The sequence below is a fragment of the Diceros bicornis genome, chromosome 2 (assembly GCF_020826845.1).
Source record: "Diceros bicornis minor isolate mBicDic1 chromosome 2, mDicBic1.mat.cur, whole genome shotgun sequence".
Taxonomy (NCBI): domain Eukaryota; kingdom Metazoa; phylum Chordata; class Mammalia; order Perissodactyla; family Rhinocerotidae; genus Diceros; species Diceros bicornis.
The window spans coordinates 67,970,042-67,984,081 of NC_080741.1; the positions used below are offsets into that span (position 1 = coordinate 67,970,042).

General features: G+C 38.8%; 1 protein-coding gene across 3 annotated transcripts in view; it reads right to left on the minus strand.

Annotated features, from left to right (window-relative positions):
* FRMD4B (FERM domain containing 4B) overlaps positions 1-14,040 on the minus strand; it is a 311,911-nt gene that overhangs the window by 220,991 nt on the left and 76,880 nt on the right. For 2 of the 3 annotated variants that reach the window (XM_058562852.1, XM_058562834.1), the window contains exon 2: positions 665-792. The gene's annotated coding sequence lies outside the window, so the exon portion shown is untranslated. Of the gene's footprint in view, positions 1-664; positions 793-1,161; positions 1,294-14,040 lie in introns of those variants that run through there. The other variant, XM_058562843.1, reaches the window with a different exon arrangement.

Here is a 14,040-nt window from a genome sequence, read left to right on the forward strand (position 1 = left end):
AACGAAACGTCTTGAGAGATCATATGGTAGTGCCAATAAACATCATTATGGCACTGCTTGGGCAACCACTGAAATATTTCATTTCCCCTCTTATTATATTTTAAAAAGCAGTTGAAAATGGAAAAAAATCCCAAAGTATTGATACTAAAGATACAAAGCACACCTTTACTACAACTAAGCTAAGGACGAAACTCATTGCATGTACAAAAATAATCAACCGTTAGCTTGCTCAATCGTCCACTGGACTTAAGCTGGTCAAGTGTTCCACTGCAAATAAAAAGAAAATAATTTTACAAATGTGTGTATAAAATATTGGAAATATATTGCAGGGAATGTGTCTACCACATAGTACAGTTAGTACATTGTTTTGTTTTTTGTTGGTTCTGCTCTCCGGGAAGAGGACCTCTTTATAAAATCTAAGTCTATTATTCAACTTTTGGGCATTTAGCTTTTATTTGAGAGTAGGGGACTAATTGTATGTCCTAGTTTTCTTCCTCATTGCTAGAAACACAAATATTTTGATGGTAGATCATATCATACATCATCTCATATCCTAACCTATCCCCACTTGACAAGTCAATGTATACTCACATACGAACATGCATGAACTCACTTTCCTGTTCTAACATATCAGAGTTCAGCATTTACAGAGATGTCCACTTACCTTTAACTAGTAAGTATTGTCTTGCCTTCCTTTTGTTTTTACTGTATTAATCCTTGGATTTTCTTTTCCATGCACAGATGTCATCTTTTTCTTTCACACATTCTTTCTTCTGGATTTTTCATCAAAGCCTGTAACACAGAGGAGAGAAGCTCCTTACTTTCTGTAGGCACATAGGAAAGAACTAGAAATCTCAAGTCAGTGACACTTCTAATTTACTTCTAATTTTCCCCTGGCTGGCTACAGTTTAATCACAGTTTAAGAAACTCACCTAATTAGATAAGATTTAGAATAGAGCTATCCCAAAACACAAATGAACTATTATCCTAAACAACTAAAGATTTAATACTGATTGGGCTTCTTACATAATGCCTTTCATGGAATATATGGTGCTAGACTTCCACTGTCTTGGTAGGAGGAGATTCTGAAGCACTAAAAGTTATCTGCAGTCAGTTGTAAAATCAGGGCTGTCAAAGCAGGAGAAATCAATAAAACATCACATTAGAATCCATGTTTCAGAATTACAGAAACCAGGATGGCACTGCCGAATCTCGTTTTCAACAGATGTCAGTTGTGGAGAGAATGAAATGCATGTCATAAATACTGATGAAATTTGGTGTGTATATTGCGCCATAAGACACTCATTTATATGTATTTGTCATTCTCCCTATAAAAGAAAAGGAAACAGCTTTTCTCCAGAAGCTCTTCTTAAGTCAGGAAGCACAGTCCTCCCTTGTCAACTGTGGGTCCAAACTGTTTCACACACATAAGTGTATAAAAACTGGACAAGAAGAAGAGGGTGGAAGCAGCAAATGTGGTATTCATTGTTCTGCCATGAGGTTAAATGAAACTACTGTCGCACCATCCCCTCCGCACCTCCCATCCCATCTGGCCTGCAACTCTTCCCTGATGTGGACGCAGGCGAGAGGCGGAAGATGGCAGCAGGAAGCAGGAAGAACCGTATGATTTGTTCACAAGCGCCTTTGCCCGCTCTCTCCTAACTGATGCCATATGACAAATCCGTCTTTTCTAACAGGAACTAGATATTCAAGGAGTTCAACTACAAGGAGAGCATGGTGTAGGTTGGAAGCTTCTTGTAAGCAACATTTTTCAGTATCTTTTTAGGACAAAAATAGACTGTTTTAGGAAACAAAATAGTTCGCTTATCTTTGAATTCTTAAAGCTAATAAAAGGCTAATTTTATGTTAGGTGTTTTAAATTAAACATTAAAATCCTAACAAAATTAAATTTAAATAGGGAAATGTATTGTTGCTAGAGTGTAGTCATAGGGATGGGGTAATGGTTTGAGTAGTACCAAATCAGGATGAAGACCTCTCACACCCAGTCAGTCACCCCCGTGGTCCCCACGACTTTTAGGTAATACCTTGAGCTTACAAAGAAAACACTAGACGTACGTTGTAGTCCAAGCCCCCACTTTACAGATAAGATAAATGAGGCTCAGAGAGAAAGAAAGCGACTTGCAAAAGGTTATACAGGGAGGACTGGCACTGGAATGACTCAGTACATTTTCTGCTTTAGTTCACTCTCCCCACAACTGTCATGGGTCCACCAGGTGACAAAAGTTCCTTGAGGGGCAAAGCCTTGTAAATAATGACATAACAAGCAGCATCTATCATCATGTGTAAGGAACTAGTCAAGTCCCTTACTTCTTTAGCTGTGTTAACAAAGACTACACAGCTGACGTCAGCTCAGATCACAAGGGCAGAAAAAAGAGAAATAAATAGATACTTCCTGACTGCCCAGAAAAGCTACCATTTATTGAGTGCTCACCATAAGCCAGAGTGTGTCAGGCACATCACTTGCATTGCCGCTAATGCTTCTAGGAAACAATATAGATATCATTATACCACAAAGATGAGGAAACTGAGTCAGGGAAATATGATACCTTGTCTGAGCTACACACAGCTAGTAGTTCCCTGATTCCATGGCCCCATGCACACTGATTGCCTGAGTGCAATAAGCAGTACTGTAAAACAAGGAAATATGCATCTATTTGAAAACTCCAGAGCTCAGGAATAGAAACAGAGCGGACAGGATTTGTAAGGAGACTAAAGAGAGGAAGAGAGGAAAATGAGCTAAGAGCATTATGGGAATATATTCTACAATGACTCTTAACATGCATGCGGGATATCTCTTAAGATCTTTGAATATAACAAATATGCAAATACAATTAGAGCATATCATATAACTCCACCCATACAATTCAGTGAAAGATACTTGTGATATTAGGTACCTGAGGATAAGCAAAGAAGTTCAACGTCTCAATGAGTTAGGGTGGATGAGTTATGATCACCCCACTCTATTAGTTTGCTTGGGTGGCCATAACAAAATACCACAGACTGGGTGGCTTAAACAACAGACATTTATTTTCTCACATTCTGGAGGCTAGAAGTCCAGGATCAACGTGCTGACAGGGTTGGTTTCTCCTGAGGCCTCTCTCCTTGGCTTACAGATGGTCACCCTCTTGGTGCCTTTTCACATGGCCTTTTCTGTGTGTGTGCATCTTTCTGTGAATCTTTCTGTGTCCAAATTTCCTCTTCTTATAAGGACACCAGTCAGATTGGATTAGGGCCCACGCTAACAGCCTAATTTTAACTTAATCACCTCTTCAAAGGCCCTGTCTCCAAATATAGTCACATTCTGAGGTATTAGGGGTTAGAGCTTCAGCATATTAATTTTGGGAGGACACAATTTAGCCCATAATGCCCACTATATAAGTAGTTCTGGTGCCACAGTAATGAAAATCTAGGTACTAGAAAAGTGACAACCTGCTACATGCCATCAACCTTCAGTGTCACTCATGAAGAGTTGAAGCCCTCTAGTATTTGAATTCAAAAATCCAAAGGTCTACTATAGGTTTTAGGCTTAAAAAAAATGAAGGAAGGACCATAATCAAATAAACTTTGGTCATGATGGTCTAAACCAGGGGTCAGACAACTACTGCCTGTGAGTCAAATCTAGCCTGCTGCCTGATTTTGTAAATAAAGTTTTATTGTCACACAGCCACGTCCATTCATTTCCGGATTGTCTATGGTTGCTATGGAGCTACAACTGCACAGCTGAATAGTTGTGACAGAGACACAAGGCCAAAAGTATTTACTATCTTGCACTTCACAGAGACAGTTTGCCAACTCCTGGTTTAAACTATGTTAATTGAGTTTCTTTATTGTATCTTTAAATAACAGAATCACTCTCAGCATGGGGAGATACTTGAAGGAACTGAGACCCACCAGGAAATGGGAGATTCAGGATACCATCTCACGCTCATGTCTGGAATTCGCCAAAGTGAAATATGAACTTGATCTGACTTTGCTGGAGTTTGCATTGTTTCTCAACTTATTTAACCACAGAGCCCCCTTCTCCCATTTTTGCCCCCACAGAAGCCTCTAGTAGGACCTATGTTCCATGTAGCACATTTTGGGAAATGCTGAAATACTCAAAAACAGGGGTACTATGGATCAATCAGTTGGACAAAAGACACGTACAATGCTTTCTTAACACTAGTTATGAGTGTAGGACAAAGGCACAATGAGATCCCATTTCACACTCGTTAGGTTGGCTATCAAAAAATGGAAGACAACAAGTGTTGGTGAAAATGTGGAAAAATTGGAACCCTTGTGCAGTGCTGATGGGAATGTAAAATGGTGCAGCCACTGTGAAAAACAGTTTGGCAGTTCATTAAAAAATTAAACATAGAATTACCATATGATCCAGCAAGTCCACTTTTGGATATATACCCCAAAGAATTGAAAGCAGGGACTCGAATAGATATTCGTACACCATGTTCATAGCTGCTTTATATGTTATATCGTTCACAATAGCCAAAAGGCAGAAAAACCCAAGTATCCATTGACAGATGAATGGATAAACAAAATGTGGTATATACATGCAATGGAATAGTATTCATTCTTAAAAAGAATGAAATTCTGATCCATGCTATGATGTGGATGAATCTTGAAAACATTATGCTAAGTGGAATAAGCCAGCTGCAAAAGGACAAATATTGCATGATTCCACTTGCATGAGGTACCTAGAGTGGTCAAATTCATAGAGACAGAAAGCAGCATAGAGGTTATCAGGGGATGAGGGGACCGGGGAATGGGAAGTTATTGTTTAATGGGCATAGAGTTTCAGTTTGGGATGATGAAAAAAGGTTCTAGAGATGGATGGTGGTGATGGCTGTACAACATTGTGAATTTCTTAATGCTGCTGAAATGTACATTTAAAAATAGTTATAATGGTAAATTTTATGTTATGCATATTTTGCCAGAATAAAAAAATGTTCAGAAAAGAAAAAATAAAAGAAGTGTAGGAGCATATTTGCAGGGATGGGGATGGGGAGGACTTAAATTGTTTAGACATCAGTTGAATGTCTCATTCTGCTAAAAAACTGAGCAGCTGACAAATTCCTGGCGTGCTTAGGGGACAATATCATAACTTGGAAGACAGCAGAAGCAACAAGGGGAAGTGTTATCCTAGGAAGAACTTCTGGGTGATAAGAGAAATGAAGCAAAAAAGTGGTCACATCCTTTTGCAGTTCAAAGCAGTATTGGCAGGGATACTGGGGTCCTCACTTGGTTCCTCCGATGCCAGACTCTGCCTCCAGCACTGCCTCGCACCCCCATGCTCACTCTTCCACTCACCCCCATCCGCTCTCCACTCAACAGCCCAAGTAGGGGCGAAAATACAGCAATACACAAAGGATAATGTGACAAACTTCTGTCCATGTACCCATTGTTCAAAACGAACAAATGCTGTTGTTTTTCATATTTATTTCACATCCTGCCTTTACTCTTTTAAGAGACAGAGCCACACAGAATTTAAATCTCCTATGTTAATGCTACTTTCTCAAGTCCAATTCTTCCTTCCTCTTCAAAGGCAACCACTATTACGAATTTGGTGGATATCCAGTTCATGCATGTGTGTGTGTACGTATCAAAAACAATATATCCTATAGTCTTGTGGTTTTAAAACTTTTTATAAAATGTATCACGCTGTATATTACATTATAATTTTCTCACCATTTTTTTGAGATATTTTCATTTTGCTCCATACAAATCTAATCATATAGTGCTCTACCTTAGGACCATATCACAGTTTAATTTTCCTTTTCTGGAATGAGGGCTATTTGGCAGTGTTTACTTTTGGTCATAATTAAGGATGCTCCAGGGCACATCCTTCACAGTTCTCCTTCCACGCCCAGGTCTCTCCGTTCAGCTGCAGAGGTTGTCCAGGCATTCGTATGTGGCAGCACTGTGTGCGCATGTGCAGGATTCTCTCCTGGTGGGTGTCACCTGGGGCAGTCCAGCTCTCCGAGCGGGTATTTGGAAATGAGGGAGAGTTTTTTTGTGAGTTGGGGGTGGGGCAGGGCGAGGATGCTAGATAATCTACAGTGCAGGGAGTCCTGAATGACAGACTCGTCCCACACAAAATATCAAGAGCCCCTCCTTTGAGAAACACTGCTGATGTCTGTCTCCAGGAGAATCTCTGTGTTGTAGAATATACGCATTTTTAAGTCTCACTAGGGAACGACAACTTGCTCTCCAAAGTGCATGTTTAGCTCCATTCCTTGCCAAGTCTCACTGTCAGCCTTTTGAATTTCTGCTACTCAGACAGGCGCGAAATGCCATCTCATTGTGATTTTAAACTTGCATTCCCCGATTTTATTAGTGATGTGGAAAACCTCTTCAAATTTGTATTGCTCATTCATGTCTCCTCCTCAGGCGAGTGCCTGTTAATAAACTATCCATTTTTCTTCTGGGTAGTTTGAGTTTTCCTTATTGATTTGTAGGAGTTTGCTACAGATTCTATGAACTTAGCTTTCGTTATTTGGGGCGGCAAATACCTTCTATCAGTTTGTCGCTAGCCTTTTAATTTTATGGTGCCATTTTGTGCAGTAATACATTTTAATATGGTGAAATCCATCAACGTTGTCATTCTCAAGCGTGATTTTTGGGTCTCTAGCTTACAAAATGTACTCCATCCCAAGAGCGTAAAGACACCCTCTTTTTTCCTCCCTAAAGGTTTTAAATTTTTACATTTTATATTTACATTTTTAATTCATCTCACCATTTATTTTTGTACAAAGTGTGAATTAGGAATCTGATTATTTTTTTCTTATGGAAAATCAGTTGTTCCAACACCATTTACTTCTGATACGTCATATTTCCCACTTTGACTTCCAACGCCTCCTGTATCGTACAGAAAGGTCCACATTTGTTCAGTCCATCCTTGGGCTCTCTATTCTGTCTCACTGTTCTATTGTTCAGTACCCCTTCACCAATAACACAGTGTCTTAACTGCTATTATAATACATTTATAAAAATTTTGATAGTTAGGAGAAGTCTTCATTCCTTTTTCTTCTTTTTCAAAACCTCCTTATTAAATTCTTCAATTTTTATATTGCTGTTCAAACTGGAGAATGCTATTGGATTTTTGTTTAGAACTGCAATGAATTTATAAATACTTTTTTGTAAAAATCAACATTTTATGATATTTCTCTTCCCCTTCCGTGTAGATGGTATATCTTGCCCTTTCTTTAGTTCTTTTACGGTTTTCAATAACATTGTCTCCTGAAGTAGTTGCCTATCTTTTTAAAACTTACTCTAAGTTTCTATGTAATTTTGAGTGCTTAAGTGACTTAAAAAAAAACCCCACAAATCTGAAGATATCAGCTCATCCCTCCCTGAATGTAGCTCTGCTAAGGCTTTTTATTACATTTAGCGTGAAATTTGAACTCCTTACTGTGGCGTGATTACGGTATGTGGCTTGGCCCTGTCTTCCTCTTGAACTTTATCTTGCATCTTCTGTTAGTCACTAAGCTTTAGCCATACTGGTTTTATGTACCCAAAATATACCAAGCTAATCCATCTTGAGACCCTTGTCCTTACAGCTGCCTTTTTCTGGAAACTTGTTCCCCAGATATGCAGATGGCTGGTTTCTTCTTGCCATTAGTGTCTCAACTCAGATGTCATCTCTCAGAAAGACCATCCCTACCCAGCAGAGAATGGCTCTCATATCAGTCATGATAGCATGGCCCCTTTATTTCTTCACAGCCCTCGTCACCATTTGAAATTGTCCTGTTTAACTCTTTACTGGTGTTTCTTCATAATAAATCATAAGCTGTACACAAGAGGGGATTCTGCTGACTTGTTCTCTCCTGCATCCTCAGCACCTCAAACAATTCCTGGCACACACTAGGTGTTCAATGAATATTTGTTGAATAAATAAGTGAGTGAATAAATGAACTAGAATCTCCCCTGATCCCCCTTGCTCCTTCTGTGACCTCTTATATCAACAAAGGAGTATTCCCTTTCTCCCACTGGCCATACACACATGAGCAAATACTATTATACAGACATTTTTAATCTCTCAAAAAAATAGCTTAACTGCAGGAATACTTATAACAAGAATTCTCAACACATCCATGTTCTGCACACAAGTTTCTAAGTAGCTTTGAACAGTGAAAGCCCCACTCCCCCATTCACCCCATTTCTACTCCCAAGAGATAACCATTAACAGTTTCTTTGCATGGAGCCAGAAACTTTTTATCCATTTACAGACATCTACCTATCTACCTATCTATCTGTCTGTCTATCTATCTATCTATCTATCTATCTATCATCTATCCATCAATCCATCTATCTATCCATCCATCCATCATAGATTAGACAATTTGAATGATTCAATACAAGAAGTTTTATTCCTATTGACAAAAGTATTATTTTGCAATGGATCTGAGTTTGTTAAGAAGGTAGATTCCCACTCCCCCCCAGAGATTCTGATTCTACAAACCTGGGGTGGAGCATAGGAGTCTTCATTTTCAACAAGCACCCTAGATGATTCTGATGCAGGTGGTCCAAAAACCATTCTTCGAGAAATACTCACCTAGGTCAAGGGCAATTTAATGCCATCCTTATTTAAGACCATGCAGCTTCCCACACACTAGGGGGCAGATGGAGCCACGTGTAAGCCCAGTGAAAAGCTACGTCACAGTCTCTTTGCTGAAGAAGAGGGTGTAGCAGATCCTTGTGCTTCCACCGAGACCCCAAGAATCTGAAGTGCTTATGAGGCCATATAAACAATCAGGGAAACATTTCAAAACTGGTAGTGAGGAAAGCTGGGTTCTAGACTCCGCACTTCCCCTGGGCCTCAGTTTCTTCATATGCAAAAAAAGAAGTTGGACCAGACAATTGAACAAGCCCCTTCCAGCTCTTATATTTTATGAGAAACTTCAACATCTCATGGATTTCTTTGTGATTAGGCTATGGCTGATTTTTATCCCGTATCTTCCAAATTTTCTAGAATGAGCTTATATTATTTTTATAATGGAAAAGAAAATAATCCAAAACATTTAAAAAGATAACATTTCTTATTGTTACTCAAACAGGGTTTTCACAGGCTGAGATGCTTCTGTTCCAGTGCTAAGTTCACTACTCCACTCTCCACGAACATAAAAGAAACAACAAAATTTCGACACATACTTATCCAACAGATTGTTTCAAACAAATTTAAAATTTACTTGAATAGGCAAAATTGGATCTGTGACTCTATACAAGATGGTAAACATGGAACTAAACAGCCCGAAGATCCAATCTCAGCCAAAATCTCATACCACATGGAGAAATTAGCAATACTTAAATATTTAATAATACCTTGTAATTTTTTTTAGACAACTGGGTTTCAAAATTTCTGACAAAGTAATTCCCAAGCCATTATTAACAAAAATAGGCAAGCTTCCAAAAAGTCTCGCAGAGCAAAAGTAAACTCCTCAGAGACTCCCCCTGCAGTGAGCGTGTTACGGTGACATACCAGCAATAAACAACAGAAGCCAGAAAGGGCTTGGATCTTGCCCTGAACTGGTGTCTACCGAAAATGGCTTTAGGAAAAGAAGGTTGTGATTAGAAGATCATGACATTTCCAGCAGCCACTTATTAGCATGTCTGAAGAATCACAGAAGGGTCTTTTACAATCAGAATTCCCATCACAGGATATTTACAAATACTTACTGCTATTCTAATCTTCAAAGTAATTCAGTCACCACTCTAAAGGCAGACAAAGGATGCAGACACCCTCACCAATCACTCCAGGTGGTCTCCTAAGAAAGACTCCCACCAACTCTTGGTTGCTCAGGCCATAAAACTACATATCCTTTTTCTTCATCACCCACTTCCCATTCATCAAACTATGGCAGCACTACCTCTAAAACACGTCCCTCAGTTTGTTCATATCTCCTTATTTCCAATGTCATCATCCTAGTCCAAGCCACTATGATCTTTCCTTTAGACTACTTCAGTAGCCTTCTCACTAATTTCCCCACATGACCCCTGACACAATCCCTTCTTCACATGGTGGCCATATTTATATATTAGATAATCTCTCTCCCCTGCTTAAAACTGTTCAGTGTCTTCTGATTTGCATAGAATAAAACTTAAACTCCATCCGCTCTCCACCTCTCAAACCTCATTTCATGATAGTCTTCCCTTCAATCTTGATGCTTCCCACATTGGCCTCCTTTTCCTTCCTTCCTTTGCCAAGCCCACTCTCACTTGCTGTCCCCACTGCTTAGATCCATTTCTCCACAGTGTCACATAGCTGGTTCCATCTCATCATTCCAACTCAAAACACATAACCTTCCCTGACCACTGTATCAACCTGCATTTGTGTTATTCTCTATCACCATCTATTTCTGTATGATCCTGAAATTACACTGTTTATTTGATTGCTGTTTCCTCCCCGCACTAGAATATAAGCTCCCTATTCACTGCCAAATCCCCAGAGCCTAGAACAATGCACATAGTAGATACTAGTGACTTTTTGTCAAATGAATGCATGTGTTGTTTTAGATTAAATCAGGACCCAATTTTCAATGCTCCCTGTCAATTCAGAGTCAAAATTCAATTTCCTGCCTGGAAGACAAGTCGTTAATTTGCAGAAGAGACATATCTCTCTCTATGAATATCTTCATCATTACCCCACAACTAGGTTAGCACCTCTGACATAAAGCTCATTGCTCTGAAAACAGAAGATTCTTTGGAGATGTCAAATGAAATCTGAACCCCGTAGACAAGCTAAGATGACTTGTAGAACGTGACTTAGGGGAACAACTGTGTAGGCTGTCACTGCTGGAAGTGAAGGGCTTAGAGTCTGAGTGGGTTGATCGGTATGTCACATGGACTGAGGCAGGTGGATTTTTTTTTCTTTTTTTTGTGAGGAAGATTAGCCCTCAGCTAACATCCGTTGCCATCCTCTTTTTGCTGAGGAAGATTGGCCCTGGGCTAACATCCGTGCCCATCTTCCTCTACTTTATATGGGACGCCGCCACAGCATGGCTTGACAAGCAGTACGGCGGTCCGCACCCAGAATCCGAACCCGTGAACTCCAGGCCACCAAAGCAGAGTGCGCGAACTTAACCTCTATGCCACCAGGGCCCCCTCCCGCCACCCATACTTTTTAAAGTGCTAAGGAAATTTGCTAGGATACACTGTGCTCTAGCCAGGCCTTCAATGTGGGGAGAGTTCATTTGGGGCTCAGATAAGAGGATCAACTAAACGAAATTTTAAATGGGCCCCATCTCAAGGTAATTTCACTCTGACTTGCAGAGTGAACTGCAGAGTGGTAGTGACAGCCAATTTTTTGCACAGTATCATGATTAATAATTTACTTTTACATATTCATCATTTCTCTCGTTTCTCAGGGCAACTCCAAAAGGTTGGCCATATGTGGTTATTATACCTCTTTTATATATGTAAGTACGAGACTCACAATCTCACAATGAGGAAATACCAAAACTTGATTTGGAATCAAGATCTTAGAAAATCAGCTTCCAGAAATGCTAATGAACCAACGAGAGAGATATTGCAAAAGGCATTTTAAAAATCAAGTCTATTGAGATATAATTTATATACAATAACATACTCCCATTTTAAGTGTTCAGTTCATCGGATTTTGACAAATATACATACTCCTGTACCTACCACCACAATCAAGATATAGAACATTTCTATTTCCTGAAACGTTCCTTCATGTCCCTTTGCACTCTACCCTCCCCCTCCCCTCCTACCTCTGCCCCAGGCAACCACTGATCTGCTTTTTGTCACGATATATTAGTGTGCTTTTCTCTAGAATTTCATATGAATTGAATCATACAATCTAAACTTTTTTTGCATCTGGCTCATTCCGCTCAGCATAATGGTTTTGAGATACAAATGTTGTTGAATATATTAGCAGTTTCTTCTTTTTTTTATTCTTTGGTTTTATTTTACAGTATTCTGTTGTATGGCTCTACCCCAATTTGTTTATCCATTCATCTGCTGATGAATATCTGGATTGTTTCCAGTTTGAGGTTATCATGAATGCAGCTACATGAATATTTCAGTACATGTCTTTGTATGGACATATATTTTCATTTCTCTTCTATAAGTACCTTGGAGTAGAATGGCTAGATTCTATGATAAGGGTATTTTTAGTTTCATAAAAAGTGAAAACTGTATTCCAAAGTGATTTTACCATTTATATTCCCACCAGTAGTGTATGAGAGTTCCAGTTGCTCCATATCCTCACCAACACTTGGTATTGTCAGTCTTTTAATTTTAACCTTTTCAATAGGTATGAGGTGGTATCTCACTGTGGTTTGAATATGCATTTCCTTGATGCTAATAATGTTAAGCATCTTTTTACATGTTTATTGCCCATTTTTATAACTTCTGCAAAGGGCAACTTGAGAGGTAAGAGATACAAGTAATTTTATTTCTCATGTGCAAGCACTTGCTTTATTTTAGAAGCAATTTTGAAAAATGTAAGCTGGAAAAGGATTTATAAAGTATTCAGACTATAAAGATCAAATATATTTGGAGGCTAAACTAAAAATAATGGAAACAATAATATGGTAGAAAATATTCACATTTTATTAGCTCTGTATTCTTTAGTATACAGTCATCTAATGCTCTAAGAAACTAGGGGGCCCAAATTTGCAGGAATGGGCTGGGATTGAATTAACTAGATCTTGGCAAAGAAGGAAAAAGTTTTGCTCTCTTCATTTCCAATTACTCTCTCTTCCCTAGACTTCATTTTATAGATCATGGGCTCAATTATTCCCAGTATCTTTTTATATCTAGTCTTGTAACACTGCAAGGTGAATCATTACAAAATTAATATTCAACAGGCTTTATATAACTCTGCTTAATGCAATCCATAACTCAGATTTTTATCACCCCAAGGCTTCTCAAGATCTATAAATGCAGACAACTTAACAAAACACCATGGATTTTAACTCTAATATTACCTTCACAACCTCAACACCACAAAACCAATCAATTTAGACTAGACAACCAGACAGACATGGATGACAGAAATGGACTATACATAAGAGGCCAAGCTATGAATGAAGACTCCCGTTAGAAACCAGGATTGTGTTCTAACACATTAGTCTTGAGAAACTCATGGTTCTAATAAAAAGAGCTTATTTTGCTTCCAGAACACTCACACAGGAATCACTATGAGTTTTTTATATGAGTTTCATGTGGTCCCAAAAGAGTTTCTACACTTAAATAATCATCACCTCCCAGAAGGAAAAGAAGCTGACAAATGCATCTACTAGATCCTACCTCCTAACCCCCACCCAAATAAATGTATACAGTTTCCAACCTAGAAGGAATCTTATGGATCTTTCAGTCCACAGATCACATTTTCTAGAAAAGGGAACCAAGACCCAGATGGGTGAAATTACTAGCCTAAGGTCAGACAACCAGTTAAAAAGAGCTGGGTATTAAATTCAGATCTTCTAAATCAGACTCCAGAGTCTTAGTTTTGTGATTTTTCTTCCTTTTTAAGATTTTTTTTTCCTGATTTCAGTAGTTATACAAGTGGAAACTAGACTTTTGGTGGTAAACATGATGTAGTCTGTACAGAAGTTGAAATTCAGTGATGTATGTCTGAAATTTATATAATGTTATAAACCAATATTTAAATCTCAATAAAAAGAAGAAAAATAGTTATACAAGATATATGTAGAAATTTTGGAAAATTCAGAAAAGCACAAAGAAAAAATATTGTTGAATCCCCTCTAATCTAAAGACTGAGATAATCGCTCTCAAACTTTGAGTGGGGCAGAAGGATCTAGAAGCTAAGATGGCCGCTTTTGGAGTCATACATTCAGCTTCATATCCTGGCTATGCTTGACAAGCTTGTGATCGTGAGAAAGTTACTAAACCTCCCTCAGCCTCAGTTCCCTCGTCAGTAAAATGGGGAAAACAGGAGCACTCATCTCTTAAGGTTGCTATGAGAATGAGGTGGGATGGAATTTCCAAAGCATTTCACACAGTGCCTGGCAGCTAGCAGACACTCAATGAACATTACCA